This window comes from Ursus arctos, unplaced genomic scaffold, assembly GCF_023065955.2.
Source record: "Ursus arctos isolate Adak ecotype North America unplaced genomic scaffold, UrsArc2.0 scaffold_6, whole genome shotgun sequence".
Taxonomy (NCBI): Eukaryota; Metazoa; Chordata; class Mammalia; order Carnivora; family Ursidae; genus Ursus; species Ursus arctos.
Window position 1 is genome coordinate 35486987 of NW_026623078.1, and position 21140 is coordinate 35508126.

General features: G+C 40.6%; 1 long non-coding RNA gene and 1 pseudogene across 1 annotated transcript in view; one reads left to right on the forward strand and one right to left on the reverse strand.

The window, feature by feature from the left end:
• The window catches only part of LOC113253016 (uncharacterized), a 106469-nt gene that overhangs the window by 35709 nt on the left and 49620 nt on the right, over positions 1 to 21140 (reverse strand). The window lies entirely within an intron of this gene.
• LOC123000838 (ATP synthase subunit f, mitochondrial-like) lies at positions 18884 to 19209 on the forward strand (annotated as a pseudogene).

A 21140-nucleotide genomic window follows, 5' to 3' on the forward strand; every position in this document is an offset into this window, starting at 1 on the left:
TTATATCCTGCCTGGATGATGGTGCTAACCTCCCATTTGGTCTTCTTGTATCTAGTCTGGCCTACCCTGCAATCCACCCTCCTTATTATAATCCCAGGCACACAATTCTGTCCACATCTGTCTCCTTAAAATTACTCTCTGGAACCCCATCCTAGTTTAGAGCATCGTGTCCAACTTCCCTAAACAAAGTCCCTAATGATTTGACCTCCACACTATCCATCCCTTCATTCAAACTATGACTGTGAGCTACAGTTCCAGAATGTGCTGGTCTCATTCTCATCTTTGGGCATTTAACATTCCTTCTCTGTCAAACACACCCTCACCTCCCTTTGTTCTGTTGGTGAGCACACAGTCATCTTCCGGTTCTAATTCTCTCCCTTCTTGGCATCCTTCCCTGACATCATGGGCATAGCTAAGTGCATCTTCTGTGTTCTCATAACACCTATATCTAACCCTCCTTTCACACTCTCTGTCCAGTCACATCTGGCTTTTGTCAGGTCCTCAGATATGCCACACTCTTTATGGCTCCTGGGCATTCCTACATCCTATTACCTCTACCTGGAACTTTCTTTCCCCCATCCCTCTTTCTTTACCTGCCTAACTGCTACCTATTTTTCAGTTCTCAGTTTAAACATTACTTCCTTCGGGAGGTCTGCTTGATTATACACTAGCTTAGATCCCTTCAAGATCACTCACAGACCTCCATACTTCCCCTATTAGAACCCTTTATTATTACCACTTGAATAATCATCTGTCTTCCCCAATAAATTATAAACTCCGGGTGCCTGGGTGGCTCAGCCAGTTAAGCATCTGCCTTCAGCTCAGGTCATGATCTCTGGGTCCTGGGATCGAGCCCCGTATCGGGCTCCCGGCTCAGCAGGGAGTCTGCTTCTCCCTCTCTCTCTCCCTCTGCCTCTCCCCCTGCTCATGCTCATGCTCTCTCTCTGTCTCACATGAATAAATAAAATTTTTAAAAATAAATAAATAGGGGGCGCCTGGGTAGCGCAGTCATTAGGCGTCTGCCTTCGGCTCAGGGCATGATCCCGGCATTATGGGATCGAGCCCCACATCAGGCTCCTCCGCTATGAGCCTGCTTCTTCTTCTCCCACTCCCCCTGCTTGTGTTCCCTCTCTTGCTGGCTGTCTTTATCTCTGTCAAATAAATAAATAAAATCTTTTAAAAAATAAAATAAATAATAAATAAATAAATAAACAAATAAATAAATAAATAACTCGATGTTGTCAAGGACTGGATCTCTCTTCTTTCCTGTTGCAACCAAGGCACTAGAAGGGTGCCCAGTATTCCATAGGAACTCAACAAATGCTTCTTAGGTAAGTGAATGGATTACACTACATATCACATATGCTATAATAATTTGTCTAATAGGCCCTTCTTGGAGAGGACTGTTCTATTCATAGTTGCATGCCTAGCACTTAGTACAATGCCTATACATAGTAGGCAGTTAATAAATATAAGTTGAATGAATGAGCTGCAATCAGCAAATCAGAACAGCTGTATCTTTTTACTGAGCTCACGTGGGCATCTTTGACTCATTCACATTACAGTCCTCAGTTCCAGGACTGTAGACCCACAGGTAGTATCGGTATGTGATTGTCAATATAAATATATTTCTCCCACTGGAAATATAAGCAAGAACCTAAACAGGTCCAAGTTTGGTTTCCTCTCTCTTATTCTTCAAACATGATGAGAGTGATATTAAATTATATGTTAGTCTCTGTCCAAAAAGGAGTGGGCAGAGAATATGCTATAAAAAGGTATTAAAAGAGAAGGAAGAAAAAGGGAACTAAGATTTATTATATACACAACTTGAGCCTAACTGTACTACAATAGCTCCATAAGGCTGTATAATCGTGCTTATTTTCACAGAAAAGAAAAATAATGCTCAGTTGATTGGGAAATCTGATGAAGACTGGTCGGCCACGAAATCCCATACTTTTCCAATTATAACATACTATGTAGGCACAAAAGACTCCTTATTACTTCAATATTGTCTTTTGTGTTGTACTTCTTCCACTTATAATTATTTTTTAAACGAATTAGCTAACATTTATTCAAAGCCTACTACGAGCCAGGTACTAAAGCTTTAGATATATTTCTCTTTGAAAAATTGTATGAGCTTAGTATTGTCCCCATATTATAGATGTCAAAACCGAGTCTCAGAGTTACTTTGAATATAGTTCATACGCAGTAAGCAACAGAACAGGAATTCAAACCCTGATTTGTATAACTATAAAACCCCTGGTCTTTCCATTTTACCATGGTGAGCATTATATTTTTGTTTAACTAAATAAGGATGAAACTTCACATAATCATTGAGAAGGTCTCTGGATCTTGCCCCTGCCTTGGAAGGGAAGGAAAAGTTCTGGTAGGGGAAAAATATTCCAGCCCATCATCTGGCACCTTCGACCTCTTCAGTGTATAAGCCATGTCATCATAATAAGCCCTCAGCCTTTAGGGCAGAAAAAGGATGAATGGAATGGAGAAATTTTGTGCAAGTCAGTTTATGTAGAATAAGTAGGAAAAGCTAAGCTACTCAGGCTGCTTTCCCATAATTTGCAAGAATGGAATTTACTTTTCTTAAGATAATTTTAAAAATTTATGTAATATTTTTAAAAACAAGTTCTCTGATCCTGGAAAATATTAAATGTACCTAAAAACAAGAGTGGACTTTTAAAGACATATCTTCCAAACCTGAGTGCATGGTCTCATAAGAAGGAGTGTAATTGAAGGATAACAAGATAGAATCTTTGCGATTGGGACTGTTCTGAAAAATCCTGGATACAGAGTGACCATGACAATCATCTCACATTTTTCACTTTTCATTATCCTTTAAACAAGTAGTCTGCAATTCCTAAATGTTGGCAATGCAGTGTTATGAATTTAAAGAGATCACAGTAAATCATCAGAATCTGTTCTTCATGTCTGAAAAAGAATTAAGTCATGCAGAAAATGCCTTATGGTGTCTTTTGAGCTCTCATGCATCAGTACACTCTATCGCCCTGAAAAATTTCTTGGAGAAGAGGCAGTGACAGATTCACATTTGCTTCTTAGCAGAGTCATAAATGTGCACCCTCTACTTTCAAGTTTATTTCCATTTGCTCAATCAATGATTCTGCTTCATTCATAAGAATCTGAGAGTTAGGAAATCAGAAGAGATGAATCTATAAGCTGTTTGCTGCCACTTACTGGATAACCACTCTTCTTGCCTAAACAAATGGAGAAGAATTGTTAACTATTTCCTGACAGTCATATATATGAACCTTCAAATTTCTACAAGTGTCAGGAAAACGTTAGGAACAAAATTGATAAGAAAATTACTTTTCGAATGTTACATGTCTTCTGAATAAAATACACACTCCCTCTTACTATCTGGTTTATTTTTTTTTTTAATTTTTTGCCCAGGAGAAGAAAAGTATAGTTGATATCTAAAGCAGAATATCCAGGAGAAAAAGAGAGGATGAACAGAATACCACATAGAGTGAGTAAGGAACTGAGAACATTAGCAGTTAATTATAACTCCCAGAGTGTTCCAACAGCGCAGAGCTACAAAGTGGGAAGCTTTTCTCAGAATGAGTATCATCTGTTGCCTCCACAAATGTTTGTACAGTTTATTTGCTTTGGTGCAGAATATTCCAATTGGGTAGTCATGTCATCTAATGCAGCTCATTTCCCCCATTCATGTAGTACCACAAATCGATTAGAAAGAAGCCTTTGAACATTGTCACAGTCAAACAGGTGTCTAATCTTTCTACTGCCGCATTGTTCACTCCTGATTGTGTCTCAGCTGTTACTGAAGTTTGCATACTTAAAGCTAGAAACATCAGCTCATCCAAATATCCTACTTGGGGGTGATTTTGGCTTGTGAAATAATTGTAGCCTTTTGTGGACATCTGGATAAATTTAGTCAGAATGTCTACAGTTCTAATCCTAAGTAAAGTTTTATCAAAAAGTATCAGAAAAAAATATAACGGAGTTAAATTAGCTCTCTATGACATAATGTTACGTATTTGAGCTGAAAACACCTTTAAAGGCAATCAATAGCTGTTAGGTAATGGAGTAGGCTCGAAGTTTCTTCCTCTCATATAAATAAAGTCCAGGAAGATGTTTCTGAAGAATGCATTACAAGGGTAATGGTGATATTGATGGTAATTAACATTACAGAGCACTTTGCAATGTGCTAAGCATCTTGCATAGACTGTTGCATATTTTGCATGACACCAGGAGTAGGTAGAAGAATAGAATTTGACAGATAAAGAAACTGATACCCTAAAAGGTAGAGCAACTTTCACAGGTACATGGCTAAGTAGTGCAGAGCTGGGACTCTTACTGACTTTGACAACAGAGCACACTTAACCACTATGCTTTCTTACATAACCAATTAACTTAGATATGTATTAATATTCTTGGCATGATGTTCTTTGGCTACCATTTATTGATATTAAATTAATTAATAAATCAATTAATAAAATACATAGCCTAATGTTTTATTAATATTAATAAATTTAATAAATTATTAATATTAATAAAATATTAGTTTATATATTTTTAAAGATATGTATAGAATACACATCTCTATCTCTAAGCCAGATATATCTGGCGGGGATTCTGACTCTCAGTGGGTTACCTCCACTCCCACCTTTCTCCTCACATTCAGAATATCCCAAGAAGACTTTGTACTGACCCTAAGAGTGCTCCTCATTCTGTGTCCCCATGGCAGCAAAGGCAACATCATCCATCTACTCAGTGGCCCAAACCAGAAACCTGGGTATCTTCTGGAATTCTCCTTCTCCCTCTCTCTGTACATAAAATCACTAAGTCTGTTGATGCAATATGCTAAATATCTCAAACCTATCTACCTCTTTCCACCCTCAATACTCAATGACTAGTTCACATCACCACCATTCCCAGTTTATGGTACCTCAACAGTACCCTGACGGGGCTCCCCTCTCTTGCAACCCTCCAAACTTCTTCACTCTTCAAATTGTTCTGACCCAGAGCTAAGGAAGTATAATTTCATTCTTCATTCTCTCCCTTGTTTAAAACTTTTCACTGGTTCTGCATTTCTCTTGGGGTCAAGTCTCTTCTCAATATGACCTTCATGGAATATGAGTCCTGCTTACCTCTCTAGTAGGGGAGACAGGAAAAAACAACCCAACAATCACATACAGGCATTTACAAGTTGCTCTAAATGGTGTAGCCTGGGTGGTTCAGTCTGTTGGGCGTCGGACTCTTGGTTTCAGCTCAGGTCATGATCTCAGGGTAGTAGGATTATGCCCCGTGTCAGGCTCCATGCTCAGTGCGGGAGTCTGCTGGAGATTCTCTCTCCCTCTGCCCCTCCCCCTGCTCACACTCTCCAAAATAAATAAATGAATCTCTAAAGAAAATAAATGGTGTGAAGGAAATAAACAGGTAACTGAGATTAGACAGAAGCAGTGGCTGGAGGCTGTGGCCAAGGGGGCTCCTTTGAGTAAAGGGAAATTGATGGAAAATTTAAAGGCTGTAGGTAGGCAAGAGTAAAGCACTATCAAGGACTTGAAAAAAGTCTGTGTGGTTGGGGCAAGATGATCAGAGGAAAAGTGGCATGAGCTGAGGTTCACAGCCTTAGACCCTGGGATGGAGTCTGGATTCTATCCAAAGAGAAATGACAATCCTTTGCCAATTAAGCAGATATCCCTGTCTGCTTTGTGGAGGGTGGGGTGTTGAGCATACAGTAATGGAAGCCATAAGGAAGAGATTGCAGAAGTCTAATAAAAAGAAATGGAACCAGACTAGAGTGGTGGCAGAGGAAGGGAAGATTGCTGAGTAGATCTGCTGCGTTTTACAGCAGGGACTGGGAGGACCAGCCAATGATCTGAATGTGGATGTCCTGGAAAGGAAGGAATAAAGTCTGTCTCGTTGTTCTTGGCCAAAAGTCCCAAGGGGGCCATTTTAGGAAAAGGGAAGCTTGGGTGAAGAGAAAGCTTAGAATTAAAAGACTCTTTTGAACATGTTAAGTTTGAATGCTCATGAAACTTTGAAGTGGAAGAATTAAGGAGGCAATTGGTTTGGCACATGGAATCAAGATTGGTCTGGATTAGAAATTAAGAGTGGGAATATGTAGCCATTTAGACAGCACATGTAAACACCTCTAGCAAACCTCCTGATTTCCAGTCTGGGTAGGGACCCCCCTGTGTCTAGCATCACACCCTGACCATTCTCCTCTACTGTAAGGATGATTTTGTCCTTTGCTGTACTGATACCATCCCACAACGAACCTGTGTTCTCCATCCAACAGCGAGTTAGTTTCATGAGGCCAGTGACTGGTCTCTAGTCACTACTGTGATCCCAGTCTGGTCCTGCGAATGCACTTCACCCAAAAACAAAGTGGATATCCAATATTAGCCCACACTCAACGGAAGAGGAATAAGCTCCACCTCTTGAAGGGGGGAATTTCAAAGAATTTGTAGACACGTCTTTTGCCTTTTTTGTTTTGTTTTAAGATTTTATTTATTTCAGAGAAAGAGAGAAATATCACGAGCAGGGGGAGGAGCAGAGGGAAAGGAAGAGAGAGAATCCCAGGCAGACTCTACGCTATAAAATTTCATTCTTAGAAAATTTTTGAGATGGCTAGTTACAAACCAAATTCTCACTCTTCTCGTATTCGACTGCAACGTTATCCTTGCTTTGAGACCAACCTTGGAATTACAAAAAACTTTATAAGTAACAGAACTGTTCTTACTTCTAAATGAATATACACAAAAGTATATTCAAGATTGATTAATTTCATTATTAGTTTACATTGGTAGTTAGAATACTACTACCTGTCTGCCATCAGACTTCTAGGATAATGAAAAAAGAACCCCACCACTGAAAAAAGAATGCTTGCCAACCTTGCAATGAATAATTCTGAGTTTTAATTGCTAAATTATTTTGTTAATTTACAATGGGCAGTAAAATGGTTAAGTGCTGTTCTTATCAATATCTATTCTTTCAAGAAAGTTTGCTGAGAAGTGGAAATACTACCGCTAGTCTTGAGGTTTTTGTTTGCTCTGGGATTAGTAAGGCAAAGAGAGCCAAAGGCCACCTGTAGAATCTGTGTGACATTATATGTTATCCTAATATATCATTAAATGAAGGCTCTAGTCTTTTTCAAAGAAGCCGGTAGAAGTCCCTTATTTAACTTTGCTTTTAAGAAACTATTTTATAATATCATACAATAAATTTATTATATTTTTATCAAGGCATTTTTATCAAAACAACAATGGAGATACAAGATCTTCATCTCAATGCTATAAATCAGGTGTTAACTTTTCTTCTGAAAAGAAATTATTCTTTTAAAATTATCCATTTTCTCGGCCATCACTGATTTTCCTATACTCAACTATTGCTAGTATTTCCTGCTGAGCTTTTCTGCTCACCAGATAAAGTGCCAGATCACAGGATATTGTCACGTAGACATATTTTCACTGTTTAAAAAATGATGCTCTGTGAAGGCCATGGAAAAGAGCAAATCCAGACCCTCAACTGCCTTTGTATTGAAGGTCCAGGGGCCTCTTCCCATTAGATGGTCATTTGCTTCTTACTGGAGTTTCTTGAAGAGGTGGGTACCCAGTGCCTCAGAAGGCAGCCCGTTCCATTTTTAGACACCCATAATTATTTTATATAGAAAATTTCTCTTTAGAGAGACTGATTTGCCTCCCTGTTCTTTTACCTAGCTGCTTCTATTCTGTCTCCTGGGGCTGTGCTGCATGATCTCTCTCCTCTTCTCTGACTCAAGTGCTTCAACTATTTCTTTTTTTCTTGTTAGCAGTGTTTGTTCTTCCAGCCGTTTCTAAATGTGTTAGATTTCCCAGAACCTCCCAACCCAGCTCCCTGTATCCTTCAGGCCGGCTGTATTTCAGACGAGATCTGAAGCGTTCAGGGTGGTATGGCCGAAGACTGGCCCGCTGTTTTTCAATGGTGAGCTTTCAGGAACCTCTTCCCAGCTAAGAGTTTGGTTGGACAGACCTGGGTCTGCCTTGGCCCGACCACATACAGGTCCAACTCTGTGGAGGCATGATGCCTGATCTACACATACTGGGCAGGAGGGAGGCAGGAACAGGACATGACCCAACGCTTGTCGTGTGCAATAAGACAATAACAGGATCATGTGAAGCATTTAGCCCATAACCTGACAGACAGGAAGCATTTAGTAAATGTTAGCCATGTGTATAATTTAAGCACAGAATCCCACTTTTATCAACATACTGTGCGAAAGAACTCTCATCTCCTGAATCCTGAATACAGAACACTCTGAATGTAGCTCAAATCCATATTAACTTTCAGCACCCGCACTATACACGGCTGACTCATACTGAGATAATCAAAACTCCTCAGTCTTTTTTACTTATGATTCTAGTTGACCACATCTTTCTCATCTGTCCTTGCACAGGTTTTTGTTTTGCTGTTGTTATTCGTAGTGTGGTTTTTAAAAATGACTTAATTCTAACGTGTTAAGTATAACTGATCATCTCAACGTACAGAATTCATTTTGGATTCTGTGTGTTCACTGTACCTCCTGGCTGAATGGAACTCCTGGAGAGTCCAGTTGCTGTTGGCATCCCTGCCACTGAGACTTTACAAGATACAGTGTATTCTTTGCCAAAAAGAACAGCTTTATTCCTCACAGCTCTTTGCCTGGCTGGCCTGGGAGCAGCAGCAAGTTCCCAGTTAGCTTCAGGCTTTCTGTGGTGTTCTAGGCTTCTGTGAATCCTCCGGGGGTTCTTCTTCCTTATGAGTGCCAAACAGCAGCCCATGTGTGTTCTGGCCACTTTTTACATATTGTTTGCCCAATAAAACTGTGGCTCATGTCAATGCCAACAAACTCTCATGCTCCAGGTTACAATATCAGTTACCATGTCCTGCACCCTAGGCTCATGGGAGGTAATGGAATTGCTAGAGAAGATGTATGAGGTTTACGCAAACCACCCCCCCAACCCCGTGCCCAGCATTAAATTTAGACTTTCAAAACACACTCTCGCTTTCTCCCTTTTGAGAGGACAAAATACTTACAAGTCTAAGTTTCTATCTAATTGAGTTATCTTGGACAAATTAGTGAAATTTTCTGGCCACAACAAAATGAGGGGGTTAAATTGAGATTACCCCAGTTGCCCAAGGAGCAGAATGCTATAGTTCATTTTAATGCTGTTTCCATTGAAAAATTAGTCTTGTATTAGGGTCACCCTAGAACTTATGAGATTATAGTATCAGTATTTTCCAGCTTTATTGTTCATCCATAGCATTGAACCAAGGATGCAAAGTGATCCATGATGATCATAATTTCCAACACAAGCCTACAGCAAAAGTATCTTGGGTGTCTCAACATTTTCAATTTTCTGATGCTCATTGTCATTGAGTACTATTGAAACACATTACCCTGTATCAGTCAAAACTACCTCCTCTTTCTCTCTCCCTTGCCATTGCCTGAGTTCGTGCCTCTCTCTGTAATAGCCTCCTAGCTCACAGTCTTCCTGTCTGTCCTCCACAGTGAGGCCAATGCAGTCAATCAAAAATACAAATCTGGTCACGAGGTTCCCCAGATGCTTCAAAGCTCCTTTAGCACTTGACGCACAAAGCCCACGTAATCCAGAGTCCCTGGGCTCATCTCCTAAAATTCTGTCACCTAGAAAGTACAGGTGGAACTGTAGGAAGAGAGGCTGGGACAGTGCACAGAGGCTGACGACCTCCCTTAAGAACTTGGAAGATGTTCAAAATCAACCATCAGGGAGATGTAAAACCTCAGGGAGGTGTTGATACACATCCATCACAATGGCTAAAATAAAAAACAGTGACAACAGTAAATGCCTATGAGGATGTGGAGAAACTGGATTGCTCATCCACTGTTGAAGGGTATGTACAATGGTATAACCACTCTGGAAAACAGTTCTTAAAAAACAATACCTGCAACCACATGACAGCAATTTTAGTCTTGGACGTTTATCCCAGAAAAATGAAAACTTATGCTCACACAAAACCTATGCATGAATGTTCATAGCATCTTCACCTGTAATAGCCTCAAACTGGAAATAGCTCAGATGTCTTTCAATGGATGATTGGTTAAACAAATGGGTACGTTCAACATACCATGGAATACTACTCAACAGTGAGGAAAAATAAACTACTGACACACAAAAAAACTTGGATGAATCTCCAGAGAATTATGTTGAGTAAAAAACGCCAAAAGGTTACATGTTATATGGTTCTGTTTATGTAATATTCTTGAAATGAAAAAAATTTAGGAATAAAGAGATTAGTGGTTGCCCAGAGTTAGGGAAGGAGGATGGAGGGAAGGAGGGAGGTGGGTGTGGTTAATAAAAGGGCAACAAGAGGGATCCTTGTGAGGGAACTCTTCTCGACCATGGCTGTGATGGTAGACCCATGTAAGATAAAATTATATAGAACTACACACACACACATAAGTGAATACAAGTAAAACTGGGGAAATCTGAATAAGGCTGGAGGATTATAACAATGTCAACATCTTGGTTGTAATACTGTACTATAATTTTGCAAGATGTTACCATTGGGTGAAACTGGGCAAAAGGTATACAGGATCTCTTCGGATTATTTCTTCCAACTGCATGTGAATCTACAATTATCTCAATAAAAATTTCAATTAAAAAACAAAGATCTCTGAAGAGAATGGACTGGAATTGAGGGCAGGAGCTGTTAGAGTGGATGCAGGGACACCGATTATGAGGTGACTACCATCAAGATAATGATGACTTGGGCTGTGTGGGTTGCTGGGGAGAGTGGCAATGGACAGGAAGATAGCTGGGTTTGATGTGGACTCTAGAGTCTAGACCTTTAACTTTTGAAAAGAATTTTCCCAGAGAGCTCCCCAAATCCTCAAATTTGTAAAAAAAAAAACCATGATAATATGTAACAATCATGTTAATTTCAATAACATATACTTAAAAATTCATTCATATTCTTTTCTTTTGGCCACAATGATACAAAAACAAGAACAAAGTCAAATTATGAGTGGAGATTGGGTACCTCATCCGGCCCCAACTCCTTGTGAGTGGAATCTGGTGCCAAGCCTTCCTGGTGTCCCTATCCTCACCGACCAAAACATCTACAAACCTAGGGCTGTCCTCAGGACCCCACCCCCTCCATCTTTACCTTGAATGACAGAGGGACAAGGAAGATGGCAGGGTCAGGTTTGCTTCCTATTTCCCCAGGCGTCGCAGAAATGCGTCATCTCACACACGTCACACCTTCTTCTCATTACATGTGCCTTCTTCCCACCCTGTGCCTGAGATTAAACCCCATTCCTTCAAAATTATATGCTTTCTGCAGAGACCTCTGAGGTACTTTTACAAGAAATGTTAAATTTCTGAATACCAAAGGCCTACTCTGCTATTGTTTCCAGGTGGAGGGGGCGGTGTTTTTCTCTGGTGAGATAAAATGACTTTTATCCAGAGAAGTCTTCAGAGCTATGAATAATAATTTAAGACCTAAACCAGATCCTGGCCCCAAAAGATAGGAAACAATTCAAAGAAAGTGAAGTACAATTCTAAAGCAAATGTAAAAAAAAATAAAAAGATAAAATGATAACATAAGGAAGATAGTTGTATCTTACCTACATTTATTATATTCACCACACTAAAAATGAGGAGTACCAAGCTGTGTAGCGGGGAACTATTATAGATTATGACGGTTTTCACATCATTGGTTCACAGTGACTTGATTTTTAGAAAAGCACTAGACATCTGGCCCTTAGTAACTCCACTGTAGCTTTCAAATATCAGGCCAGAAGGGAAGGAATTGATGAAGTCCAGAATGTTCCTGGTGAAACTGAAAAGGACAGTTCAACTACTGGAGGGTCCAAGAGGCCCCTAGTCCACTGGATCCCAAGTGATCAGGCACAGAAGCCATCAGCTATAGGACAGCTAAGTCCTTAGGAAATCACTGAGAAAGTTTCAAGGGTGTCGAATGATCCATTTCCACAGGCTGACAGCAGAGTTACAGCTTTGGGACATTTGAAACTGAAAAGAAAGTTAAGGAATGAGTCAAGTGCCTGGATCCTTCAGAGTGGCATCGAATATCACCTCTGAAATGGAGTGGGAGGTGACAGAGCTACAGGGAATGAGAATCCTGTGGAGAACTATAAGAGCTAAAAATAAATAAAAATAAAAATAAAACACAAACTCATACTAGGGACCTGGGAACACAAGATAAAGCTCTAAAAAAAAAATGCATCTATTTGTTTCATGACAATTCACTATTTTATCTACTTCTTTACCTCTTGAAAAATGTACTTTTAAATTTTATTTTAGAGAGAGAGCACACACATGCCAGTGGTGTGGGGTGGGTTGGGGGATGTCTCCGAGGTGAAGGGAGAGAGAATGCCAAGCACAGAGCCCGATGCAGGCAGCTCCATCTCACTACCTTGAGATCATGACCTGAGCCAAAACCAAAAGTCGGACGCCCAACCGATGAGCCATGCAGGCCCCCGGAAAAATGTACTTTTAAAAAGATTCATTTTGTAGCATAATGTAGGTGAAGATATATACATAATGTTCTCACTGTAGGTATTTTCCTTAAAAGTGCTGTTTCTTTCCCATCCCCCACCTACCCCCCTTTTTTTCTTCTGTATTTTTGTCCACATACAAAAAGTCATTGAAATATCACTTAAATTTCTAAACACTTGGTAAAATTTGAAGTAAACTTCTCCTTTAACTTCAAGCTCATACTCCCTTTCTCTGTGAAGCCTAGAGGCAGTCAGTGTCTTCCCCTTTGTGTCCCACTCCTTCATTAGATAGTAAACATCTGCTTCCTCATCTGACCCCCTCTTTTGCTCATAGTGGAAACTTTGAGGGCCTCTCTCTCCCCTTTGTATATCTCACATTAAGGACCTGTGACATCGTAGGGCTCAATAAAAATCTGCTGATAAAAGAGAAACCAAACAAAAGAGGACCTGGTTGGACTGATATTAAATCATTAGCTCTTCTGATCACATGATTTGCAAGGCCTATGACAAAATTCCAGAGGAAGAAGGTGTCACTAGTGTCCCTTGTCATATCATCATTTGCATGCCTGCTTCTAGAAACTACTGTAGAATGACCTTTGACTAGGGTGGCAGTGCTGAGCCTCTGTATGACTGGGGCATGGTGACCTGCCAAAGATATCCATCCCATCAAGCTTCTTGAGCAGTTTATGCATCGTCACAAAACAAAACAAAACAAAACAAAACAAACAAAAAAACCCCACAAGCTCTTCTCATTGTAGCACAACAAAAGTCACCACTATCCCAAGGTCACTGCTCACAGCTAATGGGTCCCACTAAAATCTGCTTTGGCGGAACTTGACTGGACATGGATATTCAAAACACAAAACACACAAAAGCAACGAAATACATAAATATACATTTAAACAATCTCAAACTCAGAGAAAATGTACACATACAGTATAAAAAACCATTTTTCCTTACCCATTTGAGAGTAAATGGCTGACATTATGCTCCATTACTCTCCAACACTTTTGTGTGTATTTCTTATAAATGAAAACATTCTCCTACATAACCACAACATAACCACTAAAATCAGGAAATTAATATTGATACTTTACTATAACACAATTCTCAGGCTCTATTCAAGTTCCTCCAATTATCCCCGAGCATGCACTTTGTAAGAAAAAGAGGCAGTCCTAAATCCAGATCTTACAAAACAGACAACACCTTTAGTTTTCATGTCTCCTTAGTTTCGTTCTATCTGAAATAGTTCCTGGTCTTTCTTTGACTATCATAAGCATGACACTTTCAATGTTTATAGGACATTTGTTTTCCCTAATGTTCTTCGGTTTGGCTTTGTCTGATGCTTCTTCACGATTAGGTACCTGTTATACAACCTTAGGCAGGAATATCACAGAAGTGATGATGTGTTCTCATTTTATCCTGTTAAAGTGACACATGATTCATGTTTGTACCATTACTGGTGGCATTAACTTCAATCACTTAAGTTCCTGTCTGCTTGGCTTATGCACTGTGAAATTACTTTTAATAAGTATTTTGTGAGGAGGCTTTGAGGTTATGTATCACTCTTCATTTATTCATTATGTATTCACTCTTAATTTATTCACTACTTTTTTTATACCTGTTTGAACTCACGGTTTCCTACGTTATTGAATACATTATAGTTTATGCTTCATTTTCTTGCTCAAATTGCCCCCACCCCTTTCCAGTAGGAGCCCCGACACGGTGGTGTCTGTGTCCCTGTCATTCTTTGAGCACTTCTTTATTTCAGGCTCTACAAGAGGTGCTGGGCTCACCTTGCATTCTCCCTACCTCAGTACTGAGGTCAACCGATTCTCCAAGGACCTCTGAAGAAGGATACTTAGAAACCAAGATCTGAATGCTAGATGTGCTCCGTGCTCTCGGGGTGCCACTGCTCCCAGACCCTCTCAGTGGACAGAACTAGGAATATATCTATTTGAATATCTCTCCCTCTCTCTTTCTCATCTGTCCATTGAAAACCATGAGTTCACACCCCAATCTTCAACCCCAGCCCAACACCATTATCCTTAGTATTTTCTTACTTGATCGATCAGTGTAATGATTCCTCCACAGCTGACACAGCCACCTCCATCCATGTGGATGCCCTCTTCACCACCGCCCGTGCCCACAGCTCCTTCACGTGAACACGCTCCTCACCTTGCCAACACTCTGACACCCCACCGGGGCCACCGCGAATCTATTCATGCACCCGCACCGTGCACAACCTTGCTCAATCCCACCTGACAGCTTTTGGAACAAACTGAACAGGGCTCAATTCCCCGTCTCTGGGCTGTGTCCGTGCCCTCCTGCTTTCTAGGTATCCACCTTAATACAGACTGTGGCTCCAGGCTACAGAGTTTGTCGGTCTCTCCGCAGGAACAATGAGCCCTATTACGGCCTAGGGCTTTAAAAGCTGTGACTCTAACACTCTCCCACTACCTCAGATGGGGCATCCTCACTCTCTGTGACCAGATAAGGACCATGGGCCTGGTCTGCTCTGCTTACCAGCAGACCCACAGTGTGTCAGGCCACAGCTTCATCATGCTTACTGCTCTAAGTTTTCTTCTTTCTGGCCCATAGACATTGAAATCTTGTTTTCAGCGCTGTTATATCCCCACAGATTTCTCTTTTTGTACTTTACGTAACATTGCTATCTATTTGGAATACAGAAAACAAGACAGAATCTGGGAAGAGTTAAGAAATGGGAGAGAGTTTCTGTATCTTTGAACAGGATGATAATATAGATAGAAAGGGTCATAAAAAGTTCAAGTGCCAAAATCCTTTTAAGAAGCAGATGGAATTTGACTCATTTGTGGTAATTTTTATTATTAAGATTATAGGGTCTATGGGAGAGAGTGAGAGGGCTGCTGCTGAGGGGCCCCCTGGGTCTGGACCTCAGCTTCGCAGGATGGTGCACCCAGAGCCGATTGGCTCTCAGAACCTGTGCTGATCCAACTTCAAGGGCTTCACTGCGCTGCTGACAAAGGTAACACTTGCCTGTGCTGAGGCTTGCCTGTGCTCGTCTGCCCTGGAAGCAATTTCATATTTGCCATTTTGTATTCTTTTTCTCAAAGAGAGCCCCCCTAATTCTAAAAATATGTTTACACTTCTGGATCCGTCCCTCACAAATTCTGGATCTGTCCCTGCAAGGAACTTATGGTTAAATCACAATGCAGATGTCCAATGAAGGAAGGTAATTTTCTAGAAAGCATTCCAGTTATCAGAGGATAGAGGTGTTAGGAGGCTGACTAAATCTTCAGAAGGTTGCTTAGGTTGCTTAGGGAGCCAAGAGAGATGGGTGGTCTTGGGCGTTAGTTTATGTAGACCATGTAAATTTCAAAGCCATTCTTACCCACCTACAGAGTGTGTCTCCTATGTGGTCACGGGCACCTGGGTGGCTCCGTCAGTTAAGCATCAGACTCTTGATTACAGTTCAGGTTATGATCTCAGGGTGGTGAGATCAAGCCCTGCATCAGGCTTCACACTGGGCATGGAGACTGCTTGAGATTCTCTCTCTCCCTCTCCCTCTGCCCTGCTCTCTTCTCTCGTGCATGCGCTCTTTCTCTTAGTTATTAATAAATAAATTAAAAAAATAAAATGAAAAAAACCCCCATAATTCCTGTGTGGTTAGTTTAGTATCTCTTGACTATCTCTTTCCAAAAAGAATATTTGAATAATTCTGTCCAAAATCTTACTTAATGGCTTTTTCTTTCTTTACAATTTCGTATATACCACCTCCTGCCAGGTTTTTTTTTTTTTAAGATTGATTGATTGATTGATTTGACAGAGAGAGAGAGAGAGAGACAGAAAGCCTGAACACAAGCAGAGGGAGCGGCAGGCAGAGGCAGAGAGAGAAGCAGGCTCCCTGCTGAGCAAGGAGCCTGATGTGGGACTCAATCCCAGAACCCGGGAATCATGACCCTAGCCAAAGGCAGATGCTTAACATACTGAGCCACAGAGGCATCCCCTCCTGCGAGTTCCTAATTAACATACTCTTTCTTTGTTAGGGTGTAATATAATTGATTAGGTAACAGCTTTCAAGACTCCTCTACCCTGCTTGCCCCTTGACAAAAATCTGACTATTCCTAATCCTTTCCACTTTATATAATATCATTTCCTAGATGGGTTAATTCTGTTGCCCACTCTACAGATTTGCTGCTTCCAGTTTAGTTCTCTGAAGGCCATCTTGTTTCCAGGTTACAGGGTCATCTATTGTCCCCAAGCATTAAATCTTGAACTCTAAGCACAATTTGAAATTAAAATAGTTAAATGGGAGTGCCTGGGTGGCTCAGTGGGTTAAGAGTCTGCCTTCGGCTCAGGTCATGTTCCGGGGTCCCATGGTCAAGTCCTGCGTTGGGCTCCTTGCTGGGCAGGGAGCCTGCTTCTCCCTCTGCCTGCTGCTTCCCCTGCTTGTGTTCTCTCTCACCCTCTCTCTCTCTCAAATAAATAAAATCTTTAAAAAATTGTTAAATAAATTGGGGAAGATTCTTACAGAAGGCAGACATGTAAAAAGTTTCTCCCTTTATTTTCTTCACTGAGGAAAGCTTGTAGAAGGCCTCAAATCTAGAAGAGGTACCTAAATTATATTATGCAGACAGCAAAAGCAGAATATCCACAAATAAGTAGAAGATACATTTTTACACTTTCTTTAGGTGCAATTTCAAGTGTTGTGGATCAATTCCATTGCAGACAACAACTGCTTTAGACCCACAGCACACAGAGCAGTGTACATAAAGCAGTAATGGTAGATTTCCTTTCAGAGAGCTTAAATCTAACTCAAGAGTAAAACATACATATAATTCTGAAGTTATTTTCAAATTATCAGTAATGATAAACAATGACTGAAGATAATCCAAAGAGGTGAAGCCTGAAAGACATTAATAATAAAAACAACAATGATGATGATGGCTGCCATTTACTGAAGTCCTATGAGACACCACCTACACTGGTACTCTTAATATCTGTATTTTACAGATGAAGAAATTGAGGTTCAGAGAGGTCTTTCCAAGATCACTTGGCTAATCAAAAGGAAAATTATGGCTCAAATCATTCCTGTGCAAGGGTTGGGGGGAAAAGCAATCCAGAGGAAATGAAGTGAACAGAGGCACTCAAGGACTACCAGGCTGATTTAGTTAGCAGGCAGTGGAAGGGAAATGGAACGAGTCAGCTGGCAGCTGAGAAGAAGAGGGGGCTGAGAGGCTCTTGTAAATTAAGCCCTTTGGAGCTGATGTGAGAAGCACACAAGGATCAACCAGGGAGATAGTTCTCTTCTGATACAGCATTTTACAGACCTAGAACCTAAAGACCTGGTGGGAAATAGAACAGTCTTCGCAACCAGTAGTGTCATTAAAGAACAGTTGACAGGGACGCCTGGGTAGCGCAGTCATTAGGCATCTGCCTTCGGCTCAGGGCGTGATCCTGGCGTTCCGGGATCGAGTCCCACATCGGGCTCCTCCGCTGGGAGCCTGCTTCTTCCTCTCCCACTCCCCCTGCTTGTGCTCCCTCTCTCGCTGGCTATCTCTGTCAAATAAATAAATAAATAATCTTAAAAAGAAAAAAAGAACAGCTGACATTGAAGATTTACCCATCATCTAGGAGGTGCCTAGATAAACAATAAACAAAGATATGAGCAAGATAGTAACAGTTTGTTGTAAGTGCTATGAATGCAACAAACAGGGTGACAATAGCTGGGGGAGGGGAATCAACTTCAGATAGGGAGATGTTGGCCAATGTACCTTTCAGCTGCCCTTCTTCACACAAATAGCAAATATTAATGAATCTCAGTAACTTTTTCTGAAATATTTAAGAGTGAAATACATATATATGAAATGTACTTCATATATATATAAATATTTTTTAATAACATGAAACTACAAAGAAGTGTTCCCTCTTGTAAAACTAGCTATAAGAAATGTGCCCTTGAAAAGCATCAAAAAGAATATAAACTGAATTCAAAGTCTATGATTTCATAGGGAAGTTTCCAATTAGAAGGAAATATTTGGAACACATTTTGAAAGACTTAGAGAATGGTGGTGTTACAAGGCAATGTTTTCATTTCAAAATACATAGAGGCTGAAACCTGGCTTCATTAGAACATTTGTTAGTAAAGGTTGTGCTGTTAAAGAATGATCCCAGAGGTATCCGAAATTCCTACAAACTCCAGGAAATCTAAGTGCCCTTGCAGCATGTAACCTAAAGGAAGTTGGTTTCCTAAAAGTGGAACACCCTCAGATGGATGCCAGGTGCCCCATGTTCAGAGAGGACAACATGAAAGGTCACGGATGTGAAAATTACAATTGAATCAGTAAGATTCACCCAATATTGATAGCAGACACCCAGGACTCTAAGATGGCATCATCCATACCCACGAAGGAGAAGCAGCTCGTGGTGGTCAAACTAGGAGAGCTGCCAAGCTCGATACTGATGCGGGATTTCATCCTAAAGGCACTGCTGGAGCATTTCAAGGTGGTTACTACGGATATTACATCAAGTATGTCAATGTGAAGAAAGGGCAGGTGTCACTGGGACTTCTATGGTGCTGGCAGCTTACATGCTTTTCAACTACTGCCATCACTACAAGGAACTCAAACATGACTGGCTAGGCAAGTATCACTGAAGAGGGTCCATTGTGGAGGCACATTCTGTATTCCTGACCATGGCCTTTGCCTGGCACCCTTGAATCCTTTCATATTCTATTTTAGAATTAACACCCAATGAAAGATGACTTGTACATGGGTGGGGGGGAGATTCACTCAATCTTTTTTCATTAAAATAATACTACTAACCCAACAACAACAGAAAAAAATCATGGAGCAGAGGAGGCTATACTATGAGGCTAAAGTAGTTTAAGCTTTGGGATCTACTGCCCCGCCCCAAACCCCCACATTTGCATGGCCCCCTTCCAAGATCCTAAAAGGGGCCCTAGCAATGTATTTCTCAAGATCATATGTTTTTGAAAGTTTAGAGAAAATTTTCAATTCTATTTCTTAAAGAGGGGCTCCTATATTGTATAAATTTTAGGCTCTTAAACCTTAGATCCTCCTGATTGAATGCCTGCCTTGTACTACACACTACACTTAATGCTGGAGATACAAAGATGAACAAGGTACACTCCCTCCTGGGGAGAAGCTTGGTGTAAAACAGAAACAAGAAAAATAATTGCAGTGGGATACCTGCTTGGTTATGGACTGTGCAATGGGAACAGAAGCCCAAGGGATGCTCTTTTGTTGTTGTTATTAATCTATTCATTAAAAATTTAAACTTATTGAATTTCTTTTTTTAATGACGAATGTCCATTAAGTAAATCCAACAATACAGAAATGTAGAAAGAAACAGTTAATAATCTCTGTAGAAATCCTTATTACCCTCAAGGCCTAATGAAATGCCACTTGGGTCATGAAGCTGTTCACTCCAGGCTCTTTTAGATGCTTATGACATTTTGTAGCATACATAGGACACTTAAAGTGACATAGGAATTTGGGACAATCAGGAGAACTGAAAGCACCAAAAGTATTCAGGTAATCCATAAGGTTTGCATGTAAGAACATCCATAAGGAGATAAGCATGGAAAAAGCAGTATGGGAGCGTGGGGCTAGGGTTCCAGGTAAGGTACTCTAGACTCTATTCCAGATGGTCTTCAGCAGAATATTACTATAAACAAGCAGTGCTTTTAGAATGGCAGTTGTGAATGGAGCTCAGTTGGTTGAGTGGAGATGGGAAGAGCTGGCAGAGGAGTTAGGACTGAGAGGTCCTAGAGTCTGGTCCAGTAGTAGGGGCAGAATGAAAAGTAAAGAATGGGCTTAATAGCCATGGGGGAAGAATGAGAACTTCAAAACTGATTTGGATGTGATACGGGGAGCCATAAGAAGGAGCCCTGCATTACTCTGAGGTTTGGTGGAGAATTAATAATGGTAAAAGTTAATAAGAACTCAAGAGGAAGACTGTTTGGTTTTAGGAGGAAGATGGTAAGTTTGAGCTTGGTCTCATTACTTCTGAGATACTAGTTGGTCAAAAACATAGAAATATCTAGTTCTTCGCTGCTCAAAGTGCGGTCCATTGAGCAACAGCATCAGGACCTCCTATGAATTTATTAAACATACAATGCTCCAGGTCGCCGACCTGTGAATCCCACCTGCATTGTAAATCTGCACCTGCAAAGCCCTGGGATTTGACTTGGCTCCAAACTGCTGAGGGAAATCACCAAACTTCCTCTCCTCTGGAGGTGAAAACTGCTGAACTTTAGGGCCTGTTCTGTAGATGTGGTTGGTACAAAGGAACTGCAGAAAAAATAGATTCGTAAAGTGGTGTGGGACCCTTTAAAAACTTCTGCCCATAAAGTATACCAAAGCCAAACAAACACCTGTGGGCCATGTGTACAGCTGTCGCGGCCAGCTGACTCATCTACCCATCCGCCTGTTGCATCACACTTTCCTCTGTACTTAAGAGCAGTGATAGTAACATCAAAGAGAAAATGACATACAGGGGTTTTAGCGAACTTGTCAAATTGTAAGAATTTGGGTATAGACTATATATGAGAATTGGAGTGTAATGCCATAATTATAAAATCAGTATCTCATTCTTTGAAACTATAAAAAATACTGATGTT